The sequence below is a fragment of the Triturus cristatus genome, chromosome 3_1 (genome assembly GCF_964204655.1).
Source record: "Triturus cristatus chromosome 3_1, aTriCri1.1, whole genome shotgun sequence".
Classification (NCBI taxonomy): Eukaryota; Metazoa; Chordata; class Amphibia; order Caudata; family Salamandridae; genus Triturus; species Triturus cristatus.
The window spans coordinates 337,586,765-337,599,084 of NC_140583.1; positions in this window are offsets into that span (position 1 = coordinate 337,586,765).

Below are 12,320 nucleotides of genomic sequence, written 5' to 3' on the forward strand. Positions count from 1 at the left end.
GGCCGAGACTGAGCAGAACATGGAGCTGGACAGCGGGACAGGAGCCGGGTCCACACCGGCGGGAAAAAGCGAAAGTAGGAGACCAGAGGGAGGAGCAGGAAGCGTTCCCAAAGGAACCTGGAGTCCAAGAGGAGGGGAAGTCGAGACTCCGGGACTAAGTGACCGAGAGACAGAGTTGTGCGGGCTTGAACCACGAGAAGCGAGTGGAGAGGCGTTTCCGAGTGGGGGGGGCAACACCCCTACCGCAGGCGCAGGAAGCAGGAGGACACGCTGCGGGAGGAGAATAATGCTGCCACGAAGGTTCGAGGAGTTCAGCCTAGACCACAAGTAAGACTGTTCTAGTGTTAAGGAGGGACTGTGACTGTTGAGTTATAAAGGAGGGAGATGTGGTGTTGCGGTCTAGTCTGCTGCACGCGAGGCGTGACATCACCGGACTTCCGGCGGCGGCCATCTTAGGTTCGGCATTAGCGCGCCGATTTGAATAGCGAACGGAGCTCTGTACCGGCGCTCCTGCTGGAGTTGTATATCTAGGAATAAACCCTTCAAACCCTACCAACAATCTCTGTCATCTGTGGGGGGCAAGAACATAGAAGGAAAGGGGCAACATTACAATGGTCTTCTATTCAGCACTGCAGGGGTCAAGACTGATAATGAGGGGGTCATTTTGTCTGAATAAAGCACACACCAATCTAGCGAGCACTGCAGCAAGAGACAGCGGACATGGCCCAGAGACAGGATCCAAGATCGGTTCCGATGATCCCGGCTGTGTTTCGGCTCCTATCATTAGTGATGCCAGAGCTCTGAAGAAATGGGTCTTCAGTTTCTTTCTAAAGCTTCTATCCTCAAAGCTCCCTGACTGTTCACAAGCCTCGCTCGAAAACTTGGGGGCAGATTTATGTTGGACTTGCGCCACTTTTACGCCACCGTTGCGTCACTTTTGTGACGCAGCGGCGGCGTAAACCATGCGCCATGTTGTGCCTTATTTACAACGTGACGCATCTAGGTAGATGCGTCACGTTGTAAAGCCCTGCGCTACATTAAACCTGCGTCAGGTTTAATGTATGCAGGGTGGGCGTTCCATCGGAAAAAGCCTCTGAAAAGTGACGCAGTGAAATCTACTTTTCCGACGCTGCTGCGTCAAAACCTTGTGCCTGCTTGAAGCAAGCGTAAGGCATGACGCAGCATGTTAGGTAGGGGCAGCCCCTAAACATTGCTGGAGTTGCGTCGTGCTTGCGACGCGACTCCAGCAATGCGCCGCCCTTACGCCATCAGATGCGTCACGCATCTGTTTATCCGTGCGCCACGATGCGCTGCATTGTAAATGCGGCGCATCTGTGGTGGCGCAAGGGTAAACTTGCGTGACGCATCTTTCCTGGCGCATCCCTGCTGATTTGCAGGGATGCGCCAGGAAACATAAATCTACCCCATAGTATATAAAGTGATGTCGGGCATAAGCTGCCACTTCTTATCTCCAACTATTGCTTGTCTCTGTCTTCCAACGAATAGCGTTTACTACTGGTGCCTACTACTAGCCTCCATAACTCACTCTACCCAATGAAATGCGGAATAGCACATGGTATTCCTGACACCATCATGTTCACTGCTATTCCCAGCATGATCACCACCCTCCTCACAACCCACCGCACGGTATAGAACAGCAATTGCTGTCTCTTGCCTCACTCTCCCACCTCCTTCTCGCATACTTTCCACCCTGCTTCACCAGCTGTCAATGTGGAGAGCAGGAGACGTCCAATGCTCTGCTTCTGCTCAGTAAAGCTGTACCACTGGCACGTGTGCATCTCCCTAATTCAATGTTGAGAGGTTCTACTTTATAAATGGAGAAACACAGACAGTGAATCAAGGAAATGATGCACGCTAATGGATCTTTGAGACAATACAAGGAGATAAGACAAATGAAACTTGTCTAAGACAATGAATCTTCCTAATGTTCCCTTTTATAATTAGACACAGGTCTGTGTTTGCTATTTGTTGGATGAAAGGAACTTAATGAATCAATTCTCAAGGAATAATGGACTGATTGGCCCTGCAATTTGGCAAACGACATTCTGAGAGAGGGGTCTCTGCATCTGTAAGTACTTTATAGTCCCTCCCACTAGTTTCGAATATCACATTAGTTAACTGCTCTCATAATTAGACAGTCTGAAAAAACATGTAATGAATACTCTGGCTATCTATAGACATTGTTAATTCGTTCAATTAACTTCATGATTGCACACTGTCGATTGGGATAACTGCTTTTAATGAATTTCAACTTGCTTCACAAAGACATATCAGCTTGTACATCACAATTTGGTGAGCAAATGGCTTCTTTTACAACTGCAAGCCATTCATAAATATTGATCTTGTCTCATACATCTCTTTACTCCCAAATAACATTTGTGAGAGTAAATCTCACACAAGGGGTGGGTACTGTGCATTTCAAGGGTCAGCATGCCACAATCTCATGGAATTCTAGTAAAAGGGTTTCTTCATGTAAGAAAACAATGCAAATGTAGAGAGGCTGCAGCATCCCCTAAAGCAGATTTGTATTATGCGTACAATCCACAGTGGGAAAAGGCTAACACACATGTCAATAGGTTTGTTTTAATGAGGTAATACATGAAGACAACATTTGTTCACATTAATATGTGCATGTTTCATTTCTTTTAAGATATACCTATTGGCTTTAGTGATTGTGGGGGAGGTGTTGGAGATGATGTTCCAGTGGTGCTTGTGCGTATGGCGGTGGTGATTGTAGTAATAATGGTGGTGGTAACAATGAGGGTGGTAACGTTGGCATTAGTTGAAATGATGTTGAGAACGGTGGCTGTGGTAATGGTTGTGGTGCTAATATAGGTATTGGTGGTAATATTAACAGGTAATGGTGGCAGTGGGTAATGGTGGTTGTAGTAGTAATGCTAATAGTGGTAATATTTCTAAGGGTAATGGTCGTGGTAATTGTGTTGGTAGAAGTAATAGTTGTGGTAATGGGGGTTTTGTTGGTAGTGGGATGAGACTGGTAAATTAAGTGGTAGTAATAGCGGTGGTAGTAAGAGTGATTTCCTAATTGTGGTGGTAGAGATGGTAGCAGTAATGTTTATAGTGCAGTGTAGGTGGTAATGCTGGGAGTGGTAGCATTGGTGGTGTGATAATTGTTGTGGTAGTAATCAAAGTGGTGATGATGGTAATGGTGTTAAGGAAAAATCTCCACTAATGTAAAAAATACATCATAAAAAATGTTAGGAGTCGGGGGGAGTTACAAAAAAAATCCTGGCTACCAAGACGGGATGTGGGGAAGAAGAGGCAGCAACAGAAGGGGAAGGGGAAGAGGAAGTGGAAGGAGAGCTGACAGGAGAACCTTACACACAAGCGGAGAGCGGAGAGGAGAGAAAGCGTGCATGGGAAAAGGAATATGTCTTTTGCTAATCATGATATTGACACACGGGTTCCAATTTGATATCTCCTGAGTTCTAAACTCAGGGGGCAAGTGCCCTGATTTGCAAAGGAGATTGCAGGGGGCAACCACATTAAGGTCAGGCTTGCACTTAAAGACTGTAGAAAATGGTTTTATTGGTTGAGGGGTGTGGCAGCCCTATTAGGCAATAACCACCGTTCTAGTCAGGGAGAACAGCAAATATCACTAAATTAACCTGTGCTTAACCCTCTGGTAGTTTGACGCAAAAGCATATCTTAAAGGCTATGGGGCAGATTTATGTTCCCTGGCGCATCCCTGCAATTCAGCATGGATGCGCCAGGGAAGATGCGTCACGCAAGTTTACCCTTGCACCACAATAGATGCGCCGCATTTACAATGCAGCGCATCGTGGCGCAAGGATAAACAGATGCGTGACGCATCTGCTGGCGGAAGGGGGGCGCATTGCTGGAGTTGCGTCGCAAGCGCGATGCAGCTCCAGCAAGGCTCGGGGGTGCCCTATCGGTACAATGCTGCGTCAATCCTTACGCCTGCTTCAAGCAGGCGCAGGGATTTGACGCAGCATGGCCGGAAAAGTGACTGAGTTAAATCTTGTAGATTTCACTCAGCCACTTTTCGGAGGCGTTCCTGCGCCGGAACGCCCTCCCCTGTGAAGGTATGCCCACATGTAGCGCAAGCTTTACAACGTGACGCATCTCCCTAGATGCGTCACATTGTAAATCTGCCGCAGCATGGCGCTGGCTTTGCGCCGCGGCTACGTCACAAAAGTGACGCAACGGCGGCGCAAAAGTGATGCACAGGGCTTATAAATCTGCCCCTATGTGTAAAGTATATATGCAGCACACAAACTGTAATAAAGTGAAAAAACAACACAAGAAAAATCCCAAACAAATTAAAATAATAGGATACATTATAGCTCAAACAGCACAAAGCGCCACTCATGGTCATCTGGTCTTTCTAGATTGGGGGAAAGTCACAAGTTCAGGCCTACTGTAATGGAGCGTGGGCCAGATACAGGGACCAGGTTAATCCTGCTGAATATGTTACCTTCTGCAAGTCTGGACAAAGAGTCCAGTTTGCTCCTGGCAGAGGAGGCTAAGAGGAACAGGGAGAGCATTGCAGATGGTCGTTGCTGTAGCACCAAGAGCAGGCATGCCATCGCGTATCGGTTGAGTGTCCCAGATAGTCGTTGCTGGAGCTTCATGTTGGCTGTCACAGCATGCTATCATTGCTGTAGCGTGAAGTACTTATAGTGCATTGCCGATCGTCACTGGTGGTAGCTATAGCATGAAGAGTAGGGTTTACCAGAGCTTTGCATTGCTGGTCATAGCAGAAGGCAGAGTCTCAGTGCAAATAGGGCCATTCTCGGTCACACAAAGCCAGAAACTTTAGGTTTTGGCCTTTCTTCACAAGAGAAGCTCCACTGATGTCAGCTAAGGGCCCAAAACCTAGGGAGGCTACTTGTGGAGATTAGGAACTCACTCCAGTAGAGGCCAGTAGGTCTACTTGCAGATCCAAATGCAGTTCCAGTTACATCAGGTAATCTGGGGAGTTTCAGGAAGGCCTCTGTAGCTTGTTGTGTCTCTGGAGCTCAGAACAGAAAGTCAGCCAACTGACCCTTGGAGTCACTCAGGGAGCCTGGGAGTAAGGTAGCATTACAGACTCTCTTCTCACAGACCAGGGCAGTCCTCTGAGGAACTAAGGCAGGTCTCAAGCAGCAGTGCAGTCCTCTGGGGAACAGTGCAGTCCTTTTTCTATAATGTTCTGAACGCCCACATATGTACTGCAGAGTGGTTCTGAGTCTCCACTATGTATATATAGTGTCAGCATTTGAAGTGAGGGGATTCCCTATACTACCCACACATCTGATTCTGGAAAGCTCTTCTCTTCCCTTGTTAAGACTGTGGGAAGTCTGGAGTGACATGAGGCTAGTGTCAGGTTTCTTTGTGGGTGCTGGAGGCAAGCCCTTGGAAGTGTAAGTGGGACATGACGTAGCTCTGCCCCCAGCCATCCTGGCAGGATGGCCCATCTTGCCAGCATCGAGTCTCCTTTTGTCTCACTGTCTAGGAGGTATACACAAACCTCAACAGCTAAGCCATTCACCGTCATGTGACCCAGAACACTGGAAGGAGGCATTCTAAAAGTGGCGTTTTCAGAATTGTGCCTTAAAGTCAGACTTTACCATTAAAGAGAATTGTAAATTACAATTCATAATAGTCTAAACCTAATATTCCCATATGCTCCCTATCAAAGGTTAGCGCTTAGTAATTGTGCCCACATTTCCTCCTGGCTTCCCTATATTTAGACACATCGTCCGGGTAAACACGGTGGCAGTATTGCCATCATTTACCATTCCGATCTTAACATTTGCTGTATTGCTGTTATTTCTCCGTTCTAAAAAGCTCCTGCATTCAGTATTATCCTCTTCTCATCTCAGACTTTCAGATGTCTTGTTGTATATCACCTCCCTGCTCCCCAAGCTGGCGTTGCCCAGGAGCATTCTTGAGGCGGAGATACTGCTTAACGATTTTACAGTTATCAGAGATATAAATTTCCATTTTTATAGTCCATCCGATAAGCATACAGCCACCCTTCTTTCAACCATGTCCCCTTTTGGACTTGTAAAACTGGTCGTGACCCCTTCACATTCGGCTGGGCATATCCTAGATGGCACCTTCTCTAACAGTCCCTTTCTTGGGAATGTGAGAACCCTTCCTATTGTCTTGTATTACCATCGGGCCATTCTCTTCATTATTTTCCTGAAGTCATTAGCTCCACCCCGCTTGGCCAAGCCATCCTGGTCATTCTCTCGTACTGGGCATAAAGTTCAAACGCCTGCTCTTGCACACCTCTGAGACTCTACCATTCCTTGTCCTTCTTTTGATTTCAATTCAGCTGTATTGAACTATACCTGCTGCTAGATTTGGCCTCTTCATCGTTGGCCCCTCTCAAAAGAACCAGGCTCAAACGCAACCATAACTCCACTCCCTGGTTCTCCAATGAACATAGATCTCTGAAGCAGGCCTACGAAGGCAGAAAGAGCATTGAGAGTCCTCTACGATGACCTAGAAAAAGCCAAATACAATTGCTGTCTGGTCAATTATCAGTTCTCGCTTCATAAGGCAAAAACGTCTTTCTTTACCTCGAAAATCGAAGCAGAATCTAACTCTCCAAAGGAATTGTTTACCACAGCCATAAAGCTCACCTCCATCTGCTCTCCTTCTTCCAAGGTCTCATCACAGTAATTCTGCAACATGCTGGCTGACACCTTCTGCCATAAGGTCAAGGATGTCTTTTTCAACATTGCCTCTGTTACCTTCTCTGCTTCTTCCCCATCATCTCCCGGTTTATCTCCTGTCTCATCATCTACTCTCAGCTACTTTGTTCCACCTTCTGCTGATGAAGTTATCAAGCTACTCCAACTGGCTAAATCGGGCACACCGTTGGACTCATGTCACAAAAGTGACGCAACGGCGGCGCAAAAGTGATGCACAGGGCTTATAAATCTGCCCCTATGTGTAAAGTATATATGCAGCACACAAACTGTAATAAAGTGAAAAAACAACACAAGAAAAATCCCAAACAAATTAAAATAATAGGATACATTATAGCTCAAACAGCACAAAGCGCCACTCATGGTCATCTGGTCTTTCTAGATTGGGGGAAAGTCACAAGTTCAGGCCTACTGTAATGGAGCGTGGGCCAGATACAGGGACCAGGTTAATCCTGCTGAATATGTTACCTTCTGCAAGTCTGGACAAAGAGTCCAGTTTGCTCCTGGCAGAGGAGGCTAAGAGGAACAGGGAGAGCATTGCAGATGGTCGTTGCTGTAGCACCAAGAGCAGGCATGCCATCGCGTATCGGTTGAGTGTCCCAGATAGTCGTTGCTGGAGCTTCATGTTGGCTGTCACAGCATGCTATCATTGCTGTAGCGTGAAGTACTTATAGTGCATTGCCGATCGTCACTGGTGGTAGCTATAGCATGAAGAGTAGGGTTTACCAGAGCTTTGCATTGCTGGTCATAGCAGAAGGCAGAGTCTCAGTGCAAATAGGGCCATTCTCGGTCACACAAAGCCAGAAACTTTAGGTTTTGGCCTTTCTTCACAAGAGAAGCTCCACTGATGTCAGCTAAGGGCCCAAAACCTAGGGAGGCTACTTGTGGAGATTAGGAACTCACTCCAGTAGAGGCCAGTAGGTCTACTTGCAGATCCAAATGCAGTTCCAGTTACATCAGGTAATCTGGGGAGTTTCAGGAAGGCCTCTGTAGCTTGTTGTGTCTCTGGAGCTCAGAACAGAAAGTCAGCCAACTGACCCTTGGAGTCACTCAGGGAGCCTGGGAGTAAGGTAGCATTACAGACTCTCTTCTCACAGACCAGGGCAGTCCTCTGAGGAACTAAGGCAGGTCTCAAGCAGCAGTGCAGTCCTCTGGGGAACAGTGCAGTCCTTTTTCTATAATGTTCTGAACGCCCACATATGTACTGCAGAGTGGTTCTGAGTCTCCACTATGTATATATAGTGTCAGCATTTGAAGTGAGGGGATTCCCTATACTACCCACACATCTGATTCTGGAAAGCTCTTCTCTTCCCTTGTTAAGACTGTGGGAAGTCTGGAGTGACATGAGGCTAGTGTCAGGTTTCTTTGTGGGTGCTGGAGGCAAGCCCTTGGAAGTGTAAGTGGGACATGACGTAGCTCTGCCCCCAGCCATCCTGGCAGGATGGCCCATCTTGCCAGCATCGAGTCTCCTTTTGTCTCACTGTCTAGGAGGTATACACAAACCTCAACAGCTAAGCCATTCACCGTCATGTGACCCAGAACACTGGAAGGAGGCATTCTAAAAGTGGCGTTTTCAGAATTGTGCCTTAAAGTCAGACTTTACCATTAAAGAGAATTGTAAATTACAATTCATAATAGTCTAAACCTAATATTCCCATATGCTCCCTATCAAAGGTTAGCGCTTAGTAATTGTGCCCACATTTCCTCCTGGCTTCCCTATATTTAGACACATCGTCCGGGTAAACACGGTGGCAGTATTGCCATCATTTACCATTCCGATCTTAACATTTGCTGTATTGCTGTTATTTCTCCGTTCTAAAAAGCTCCTGCATTCAGTATTATCCTCTTCTCATCTCAGACTTTCAGATGTCTTGTTGTATATCACCTCCCTGCTCCCCAAGCTGGCGTTGCCCAGGAGCATTCTTGAGGCGGAGATACTGCTTAACGATTTTACAGTTATCAGAGATATAAATTTCCATTTTTATAGTCCATCCGATAAGCATACAGCCACCCTTCTTTCAACCATGTCCCCTTTTGGACTTGTAAAACTGGTCGTGACCCCTTCACATTCGGCTGGGCATATCCTAGATGGCACCTTCTCTAACAGTCCCTTTCTTGGGAATGTGAGAACCCTTCCTATTGTCTTGTATTACCATCGGGCCATTCTCTTCATTATTTTCCTGAAGTCATTAGCTCCACCCCGCTTGGCCAAGCCATCCTGGTCATTCTCTCGTACTGGGCATAAAGTTCAAACGCCTGCTCTTGCACACCTCTGAGACTCTACCATTCCTTGTCCTTCTTTTGATTTCAATTCAGCTGTATTGAACTATACCTGCTGCTAGATTTGGCCTCTTCATCGTTGGCCCCTCTCAAAAGAACCAGGCTCAAACGCAACCATAACTCCACTCCCTGGTTCTCCAATGAACATAGATCTCTGAAGCAGGCCTACGAAGGCAGAAAGAGCATTGAGAGTCCTCTACGATGACCTAGAAAAAGCCAAATACAATTGCTGTCTGGTCAATTATCAGTTCTCGCTTCATAAGGCAAAAACGTCTTTCTTTACCTCGAAAATCGAAGCAGAATCTAACTCTCCAAAGGAATTGTTTACCACAGCCATAAAGCTCACCTCCATCTGCTCTCCTTCTTCCAAGGTCTCATCACAGTAATTCTGCAACATGCTGGCTGACACCTTCTGCCATAAGGTCAAGGATGTCTTTTTCAACATTGCCTCTGTTACCTTCTCTGCTTCTTCCCCATCATCTCCCGGTTTATCTCCTGTCTCATCATCTACTCTCAGCTACTTTGTTCCACCTTCTGCTGATGAAGTTATCAAGCTACTCCAACTGGCTAAATCGGGCACACCGTTGGACTCATGTCCCCCCAGAATGGCCAGCCTTGTTGCATCATCAATCGGTCCATTTGTGGCCGATATCTACCGCCTGATGTGCATCTCTAGTGGGTTTTCCTTCCCAATGGAAAAAAGTTTCAATTTCTCTGCTTGTAAAAAACATCTTCACTGGACCCTCTGGAGCCAGCTAATTATCGTTCCATAGCCGCTCTGCCTCTACCTGCTAAGATCATTGACAAGATCTTGAATTCTCAGCTGCTTGACCTTATTCACAGCAATAATTTCTGGACTCCACCCAATTTGGTTTCTGAACTGTGCCGAGTACATAAACCGCTCTTATTAAGGCCACCGAGGAGATCACGGCATCACTCAACCAAGGGGACAGAGCGGCGCTGATTTTGCTTGATTTCTTGGCAGCCTTTGTCATGGTACATCATGGACTTCTGCTTGAGTGTCTGGGCATGCTTGGGGTGTCTGGATCTGCTCGGAAGCTGCTCAAATCTTTTGTTTCTGTTCAAGAGCAACTGGTGCGTCAGGGTGAGTTTGTCTCATGCTCTTTTTCTCTTCCATGCGGGGTCCAACGGGGGTCCTTGCTTAGCCTGATGCTCTTTAATCTCTATATTACTTCTTTGTCAGACCAGATTCATTCCTTTGGTTTTGCCTTGTCATCCTATGCTTACGACACACAAATCTTCGTCTCACTATCTGCAGAGCAACAAGGGGTTGGTGCAAACTTTTGTTATTGTATAAAGGCAGTCAATGCGTGGGTGTCATCCAACTGCCTTAAATTGTACTCTGCCAAGATGGAGGTGTTACTTTTTGGAGTTCAAACCTTCTTCTGTTCCCGAGAACGGTGGCCGCTCGAACTTGATCCTCTTCCTTTGCCAGTTAAATCCATTACAAATCTTGGAGTGGTTCTCCACACTGACTTGTCCTACACTAGTCAGGTTAATTCTGTTACTTCATGAGTGGATACACATGATGAATATTTCCCATATACCTTGGAACCACCTGTCAATGAAAATAACAATGCAACCTGAGGACTTTTGATTGAGAGAGATATTGTTTCACCATTAACGATATGTTTAGTTATTGTTATTCACAGCAATGTCCAAGTCCAGTTATCTCAGACTTTTTTTAGTGTATGTTATCTTTAAATATAAATTCCCTTGGTTAGACATGTATATATTTTAATAACTTGTCGAAAGAGCGTTTAAACTCTAGATCACAATTATGTTTATATTTTTCATTTTAGTAACCACTGGTATGAAAATCCTGAAGAAGGCTTTGCCGAAACGCGTTGATATCTCATGAATACTGCCAGTGTCCTCTGATATGGCTTTGATCAAATGTTCAACCGATAACTTATGACTATTGCCAGTGTCCTCAGATATGGTTTTGATTATATGTTCTATTACATAAAGATAATGCAAATGATTATGAAATTAAGAATACTATAGGCATATTTGGATCTTCTTTTTGCATTCATGACATATTTTCCTCCGGTTGCATTGTTATTTTCATTGACAGGTGGTTCCAAGTAATATCAGAAATATTCATCATATGTATCCACTCATGTAGCGAAATCAATTTTGATTGAATAATAAATGTTATTTACATGGATTACTTTTTTTATATCCAAAATTTGACCAAATTAAAAAAACAAAAGAAAAAGTAATAAAATCATAGATATATTTTTTCAAAATATTTGTATGTCTTTTTGTGTTTCTAGAGTTTATAGGCCCTTCTAGGCTATCATAGCACTTGACCCGGTGCAGAGTGTTTTCCCAAAATATTGATATCCCTGTTAGGGTTCATCCTTTTTTCAGGGGCCCCTTATGTTTCCCATACATAATTCTGTTACTTCTGCTGCCTTCCACTCCCTAAAAACAATTAATAATTCCCTCCTTGTTTGCAGAAAACTGTGGTTACATTCTTGGTCTTGTTGAAACTTGACTGCTGAAATGGTCTTCACTTAAATGCGCACCAACAAGTTCTCAATAATTTACAGACCATGCAGAATGCAGCTGCCAGGGTCCTATATAAACTTTCCTAATAGCATTCTGTCTCCCTGGTTATCCAGCAGCTTCATTTGCTTTCTGTCAGGGCTAAAACTATCTTCAAACTGCTCTGTATAGTCTACAAAGCTCTGCATGGTCATGGTCCTGCTTTTCAGAGGTTTGCCTATTCCTTCTACCTCCCATCTAGATCTCTGTGTTTCGCCTCATCTGAACTTCTGTTGTTACCTTGTTTTAGACGAGTGAAATGGGGCCATCATGGTTTCATTTTGAGGGCCTCTAAGGTCTGGAACACTCTTCGAGCCTCCATTAAATCCTTACCCAATCTTTTGGCCTTCAAGAAGGCACTCAAAACCTGGCTTTTTATTTCTTACTAATTTAGGTTTCTTTGTTGTTGCTCTCACTCTGGTTTGCCACTCAATTAGTGCTTTATAAATCTTTATAACATAATGAGGTAATCCAATTTAATCCAATGGGAGAGATAGGCCTTACAGGAGTGAAAATCAAACGTAGAAGTTTTTCACTACCAAGACATGGAAAACTTAAGAACACATTTCCTACATAATAAATACAATGCACCCTGCTGTGTAGTCCTTAGAGGGCCTACCTTAGGGGTGACTTATATGTATTAAAAAGGAAGTTTAGTTGTAGGCCTGGCTAAAGGTTTATTTTGCTAGGATGAAATTGCATTTTAAACTGAACTAAAGGCTGCAATGACAGACCTTAGACATGTTTTAAAGGAAAACT